Source organism: Lissotriton vulgaris, chromosome 7, assembly GCF_964263255.1.
Source record: "Lissotriton vulgaris chromosome 7, aLisVul1.2, whole genome shotgun sequence".
Taxonomy (NCBI): Eukaryota; Metazoa; Chordata; class Amphibia; order Caudata; family Salamandridae; genus Lissotriton; species Lissotriton vulgaris.
The window spans coordinates 87,699,208-87,706,680 of NC_141695.1; positions in this window are offsets into that span (position 1 = coordinate 87,699,208).

A 7,473-nucleotide genomic window follows, 5' to 3' on the forward strand; every position below is an offset into this window, starting at 1 on the left:
CCCTCTCTTGACACCGAGGGCCGCGCGGGACAGGTCACCGTGCCTGACAGGGCAGACTCAGCTGTGGTGAGGGGGACTGTTAGCGCTTCCAGGCACAGCGCTACGGCGGCAGACAGCGCCGGGCAACTACAGCGCCTCGGGGTACTGGGGCGCTCGGCGGCACCACACAAGACGCGCTTCACTGGAGACAGCAGGTGAGCGCTTGGAGGCAAAATGCAGCGCCTCGCAGGGCAGGATGGTGGTTGAAGAGAAGAGCGACTTTTGATTCCAGCGCTTCACAGGGGGCTACAGCGCTTGTGTCACGGGAAGCACAGCCAGCTCAGGGCCTCACAGCACTTCGGTGTACAGCACTCCAGAGGGGCACACACGTCTTCCAGGCATGTCTCAGGCGGCCATTCTTCACCCTCCTTGGCAACAGCACTCAGACCTCAGCTCCTCTTCTCTGGGGCTTCTTCCCATGCCCTCTAAATGCAGCGCACCTCACCTCCTCCCTGGCGAAGCACTTGCGTGGCTCACGGTCCCAACAGCGTCAGGGACCTAGGTGGGCCCTCCTACTTCAGGGGCCCAGGGGACAGCAGAGGGGAGGGGGTTTTTAAGGGGTGGAGGGCCCAGCTCACAGGCCCCTGTGGCGGTAACACCTCGCAGCAGGTCCCCTCTCTGTGTGACTCTCTGGTGGCACATCCCCCTTACTTATACCCTCCTCCCAGGCAGTGCCAGAACCTTCTAGAATGTTGGCAACTCTGTCCTAAACTGGCTCAAGGGGAGGAGTTGAGCACCCTGGGTGCCAGGCTTTCTCTCCAAAAGCTAGGGGTGGCTGGGTAATAATATCTAGACCGCTGACCTATGGCAGTGAGGTGGCAAAACCCATGGCCATGGCATCCATTTTAAATACAGGACATTTCAGTCAGGTGCATTTCTAAAATGGGGGAACATTTCCTGCACACCATTTCGTGACATTACAATTTTCAAACAGGGCAACTCTTACCACACTTGGCCTATACAGGTTTACTACCATGGGGGGAGACATCCTAGTCAAGGGGGTCAAAAGCGAAAAATTTCAGGGGAGGAGGCCAAGTCCAACAGAACTCCCCCCCAGCCAAAAGCCAGGGTAGACCAATCAATGCCTTCATGGGCTTCCCTGCTTGGGGCGGAAAAAGGTGGACGCAGGCCTGCAACTACAGGAGCACCTGCAGTCCCTCCTCCACTCTGGAACCCAATGGTTCTCTCTCGCAACCCTCCCATCAACAACCAAACCACCCCACTGGTATTCTCAAGTGGGGTGTGGCCAGGACTGGCCTCTAGGCCACCCAGAAGTCTCTGGCCCTTGTTTCTTCATAGAGTGGGAGGCTCTAGCCTCAGGCTTGTAGTACTCTTGGACCACTCTCCTCTTTCCAAATTGCCACTGGTCCACCCACCTGGGGTCTACACCCTCGGGCTGACCAGCCTTTAGGGGCGAGGCTTTCCTCCCCCTACTTCTCCTCCTAGGTCCTGCCATCTCCTACGCCTGGGAACACCCTCACACAACCACTCTCTCCCCAACCTGGAGTCGAAACCCTCAGGTTGAACCGGTGACTGGGGCGAGTCCTCCCTCCCCCTTTACCCCCTCCCAGAGTTCCGCACCCTCCTAACTGGAGTAGTGCCCCTGAGAGTCAAATCTGGGAGGACTCTGATCACAGATGTTCCACCCGCCAGGTTCGGCAAACCCTCAACCTGGCCACCCAACCGGGAATCTGCGCCCTGTGGTTGAGCCGGGGACAGAGGAGAGACCTTCCTCCCTCTGCACCCCCTCCCATAGTTCCCCACCCTCCCACCGGGAGAAGTACCCCTGGGAGTCAAACTGGTAGGGACCTGAATTACAGGTACCCCACCCTCAAGGTCAGGCAACCCCTGAACCTGGAACCCCAGTCCAGGATCTAAACCCTGTGACTGGTCAGACCCCCGAACCACTGGAGCTCTGATTACTGATGCTCCGGGTTCTCCTGACATAAGGGGATCCCTTCCTCTGGATGGCACATCAGGACAGCCTCGGCTCCCAACCTGGAGTTCCCTAAAAGAACTCTCCAGGCCCTGTGACTGCGGTTGGGGCAACTCGGGACACCTCCCCGTCTCACTCCCTCCTATAGATGGGATGTGAGGCCCTACAACCCTCTCACTATCCTGGGACCTAGCTGGGCTTTTCCTCACCTCTCCCGCCTCGCTGGGTCGGAAGATCCCTGCACCACTCCCTTCAGGATCACTCCCCTCAGCCTTCCCAGACGCTCTGGCACTTACCCAGAGGTCTGCCTCCCGGGCAAGTTCCCTGGGGTCTGAGAACCCGCACTGCAACAGATGGTGACGCAGACTTGGGAAACAACTCCTCAGCATGTGCTCTCTGATGACTGCATGTGAGTAAAGACAGTTCCCAACAGGTATTATGCGAAGACAGTTTTGGAAATGTATGCAATATGCATTACAAAGAAAGGAATACCAAGGAGTCAAAGGCTTTTCAGAAAGGGTAATCTTATTTTCAAAAGCAATAGGCATTTATTGCCTGCAACCCGTTTGACAGCAGAGTCCCGGTTACGGCCCACAGCCCTGATTCAGTCAGGCCTCGCTAGCGCATTTATTGCCCGCAACCCGTTTTACAGCAGAGTCCCGGTTACGGACCACAGCCCTGATTCAGTCAGGCATCGCCAGTATTTCTCGCTGCCCAGACGGAAGAAACATTCAGTAACCTCGGACCATCGAGTCTTAAAACAGGATTTCAACTACGTCTTCCTGCCTGAGCTTAAGTCACTGTTCCCATCGACAACCCCGTCCTGATGACGATCCCGACTAATGGGGATCGAAACGCCGTCGACTAGACAGCTTGAATTTTACGACGCATTTCATGTCTTGTGCTCCCATACAAATAATTGTGTTTCAAGTGATTGTTACTTGTCTCTGTTGGGGCCATTATTTGATGTTTATACCTTGATTAATGCGTCGCCTTTGCTGTTGTTTTTAACACTTGCACACCCACTTGTCACTGATTGTATATAGCACCTGCACCAAGTGTCACCGGGTTGTCACAAGATCCACTCTGTACAGTGCTGCTTTAACTGTATTGACCCTTGAAATTTTTTTTCTCCTATTGCTTTTGAAAATAAGATTACCCTTTCTGAAAAGCCTTTAACTCCTTGGTATTCCTTTCTTTGTAATGCATATTGCATACATTTCCAAAACTGTCTTCGCATAATACCTGTTGGGAACTGTCTTTACTCACATGATACACCCATCCCAACGAGGTTTATGGGTCTTCTCCTGTTGTTCTCATACTCTGATGACTGCATGGCACAGCCCTTCCCAATCCTCCACTTCTCTCCTCACCACCCAATCCTCCAGTGCAGTCCAACACACCTCCTCAAACTCTCCCCAGGACTGGTGGGACAGCTTTCCCCTGCCCCTATACACTAACCCGTCCCCCTCTTCCTGGGAATCAGGCACCGTCTCCTGGGCTTCGGTAGTGAGACTCCTTGCACTGGACCTACACTTGCTGCCACCACTGGATCCCACCCTCACCGGTGTATCCAGACTCCGAAGACCACTCTCAGGGGACAACCTACCCTCCTGAGCTAGCCTCTCTCTGGCATAGGCCCTCTCCGCCTCTGCCATCCTCTCCTGGGCTAGGACCATTTCTGTCTCTAGCCTCTGCTCCATCACCCTCAGCTGTGCTAACTCCGTGGCCTGCTCCAACCTAATCTTCTCCAGCGCTAGCTGATGCTCCCTTTCGTCCCTCCTATCTACCCACTCTTCTGGGGACAGGGAAAGGGATGGGGCAGTGCCCCCGGGACTGGACCCAGTGCGAGACTCCCTACCTCTGGGGTCCTCAACAGCTTCTGGCGTCTCTGCCCTGTCAAACTCTTCCTCCTCTTCATCGGGGTAATTACCCTCCAGGGTTATAGATTGGGAGCCCTCCCACTGGCTTCTACCGAATCCACCCTTCAAATATCCGGAGGGGGGGGATTGTAATCAGACAGGTCCCCACCAATCTCTAAGGGCTCCCCCCTCTTGAGGGCCTCATAAAGAAACAACTTTCTTCTAATGTTTCCTACTGGGGGTATCCCTCTCTCCTCGAGGAAGCCTATAACTTCCTGCTCGGTGTACTCCATCAGTTCCACCTCATCATAAACCAACCCCATCGTGGAGAGGTTTCCCGGAACACACCCACAGTGGAACAAGGGGACACAATTCAAAACCCTTTTCCGGAGGAAGCAATACAGAAAACACAGTATTCAGCCCAACAATAATCCCCACAAAAGGCTGTGATTACCCTCAAGGCTCTACTTGTGGTGTAACCCGTGGCCGCTGTGGTGCTGCGCAAACACAAGTCCTATCCCACCGCTTGCCACCAATGTAAGAAATGGGGTTACCAAATCTCCAAGGGGGTAGCATGGAACCAAGCGGGCAGGCCAAACTTCGGAGGACATGTGAAGCACTCACGCAGTACCCACAGACTGTGGTAAATATAAATTACCTATACTTAATTTATGCGGTAAAGTTCAATAAGAATAACTCCGTCAAAAATAAGAGGCAGAATCCGTGGTATTTGAGGTTTTAAAAGGGGTTTTATTCCTTAAAAAGGAATTGGTTATATGGTTCGAACCAGGCAAATCGCATTCCGTCACCACGAAGGTTCGGGAAGGGATAGACAATACTTTATTGACAGGTTATCATATATATAGTCAATGCATTACGGTAAAGGCAGATGCAGGAGGCGTAACAGCTGAGAGGAGAGATAAGAATACGCATACGTAATGAAAGAGGCGTTACAATAGGCGTGCATGAGGGCATGTACTAGAAACGTCATTATGAGATGTCACAGGTGGGTGGATCCATAATAGAATCCTGCAGTGTCAGCAGAAATACATGGCAGAGATGCGCGCGCAGCAGCATGACGTGTAATTGACGTGTAACTGGAGGGTGAAGGGGACTTGACATTTAGCCTTACATGAGGAGACAGAAGTCTGGGATGTCAGAACAACCTAATCCCAAATCGTATCTAATATCTTGTGTTTAAGGAACTGTATTATCTGGAAGGAAAGGTCTCTCGGGCAGAGGCTATTCTATACTGACTGCTAGTGCGTGCATATGCGTCTACGTGTCTACATGAGATGCGAGGGGGGCATGGGCCTACCATGGTAACAGGAGCTATGAATTACTTGAATGGAGACAGTGGGGCCGGGCCCTTTGCTCTGCAGCTGGAAGGATGTTTTCCTAAACTACTAGACAGGAATGTATTTTCGAGGAGCGGAGCAGATAACTTGAAGGCAAAATACAGTCTTGGCAGGCAACAGGCCGAGCCAGGCACCGTTAGCCGCGCAGGGAGTACGACAAAGGTCATGGATACAGATCTTATCTTATCTTAATGTTTTGTTGAAGCGCTACAGCTGCCTCGGCAATGAGGCGTCCCGGCGCTGAACCTAGATCCGATCCTGAGCAAGAAGGCCTAGGGGCAGAAGCGAGTTTTAGAGACAAGGGAAAAGATAAGTTTTCACTGCCTTTCGGAAGGCAGAAAGGTTGTCCAGCGCGCGAATGTGATGTGGGAGTTCGTTCCACAACTTGGCTCCCAGGAACCTGAAGGAGCGTCCGCCCATGCGGGAGAGTTTTATGCGTGGGACGCAGAGGAGGTTCTGGTAGGAAGATCTTAGGTTCCGTGACGGCGCATAGGGAGTGAGAAGGGGTTGAAGCAGAGGGGGAGTGTCAAGTTTGAGAATTTTGAAGGTCATGATGAGGGTCTTAAACTTGATTCTGGATTCAACCGGGAGCCAGTGCAGTTTTTTGATGGTTGCTCTGGCTGAACTTCTGCGGGGCAGGCCGATCAGAGTTCTTGCGGCCGAGTTCTGCACGCGTTGGAGTCGTGCCAGCTCACATTTGTTGACGCCAAGAAGGAGTACATTGGCGTAGTCTAGACGCGAGAGTATGGTGGCTTGGATGATGAGCTGTCGGGTCTTTGCATCAAAGAAGCCCAGTATATGGCTGAGGTTTCTCAGTAAGCCAATGCAGGTGCCGGCAACTTTCTTGGTGTGAGCTCGAAAGTTGAGAGAGTCGTCCATCCAAACACCCAAGTTCTTCACAAGGGTTTTGGGGGGAGGGATGGTACCGAGGGAGGACGGCCACCAGTGCTCATTCCAAAGGCTGGTGTTTTTGCCGAGGAGGAGCACCTCTGTTTTTCCGCCGTTGAGCTGTAGACAGTTTGTGGTCATCCATTGGGCGACCGCAGAGAGTCCGTTTTTAAAATTAGAGGAAAGGTTGGAGGGTCCATCTGAGAGGGCAATGGTCAATTGTGTATCGTCAGCATACGATACTAATGTTAAGCCCCATTCTTTGGCCACTGCCGCCAGAGGCTGAACATAAAGGTTGAAAAGGGAGGGGCTCAGCGCAGAGCCCTGCGGGACTCCCTGATCAATAGGATGGGGTTTAGATAGAAAAGGTGGGGCAGAAACTCGAAAGGACCTGTTTTCGAGGAAGGATCTAAACCACTCCAGGGCATGGCCCTTTACACCAAAGGCCTCCAGACGTCTAAGAAGGATGACATGGGATACTGTGTCAAAGGCCGCGCTGAGATCCAGAAGGATCAGCGCAGCACTTTGACCGGCATCTAAGATCGTCCGGAGGTGCTCTGTGGTAGCTAGGAGAGCAGACTCAGTGCTATGGCCTGGTCTGAACCCATTTTGTGATGGGTCCAGAATGTTGTTTTTGGCCACATGTTGGGAGAGAGCACTGTTGACGTGTGCTTCAGCGAGTTTGGAAAGCCATGGAAGCAGGGAGATAGGCCGAAAATTCTCCGGTTTAGATGGATCTAGGGTGGGTTTCTTGATGATAGGCGAAACCCACGCTTGCTTCCAGGCGGATGGTACGCATGCTGAAGTAAAGGAGAGGTTCAGGATGGCGGTTATCGCTGGTAGGAAGAAGTTGAGTGATTCTAGGAATTGAACCGGGCGCATGGGGTCTGCGGGGGAGCCAGACTTGACTTTGTTGCAAAGTCTGATAAGAATGTCTATGGAGATTTCTGGGATGTTGGTCAGGGTCGAGTAGCTAGGAGAGGCAGAGGGATAGCTGACGATGTTGGGGTCCTGCTGGGGAAAGGAGGTGTAAATTTTCTGCACCTTGTCGACGAAGAATTTAGCAAGTTCCTCGCATTGTTGCTCGGAGGAGATCGTAGGGGGGGGTGTTTTGTTGCTCTGAAGTTCTTGTACGAGTTTGAAAATTTCTTTCGCGGGGGTGGGACTAGATTCGATTTTATCGGCGTAGAAAGCAGCTCGTGCAGCACGGATGGCTTTGTGATATGATTTTTGTAGCTGAAGGTATTTATCTTTGTCCTCTTTATTGTATTCCCTACGCCAAAGGCGTTCTGCCTTTTTACACTCTTTTCTTAGGTTTTTGAGTGCGTCGTTGTACCAGGGATTTGAAGGCGAGTTGCGGCCTTTTGTCCATTTTGCAGGGATAAGGCTG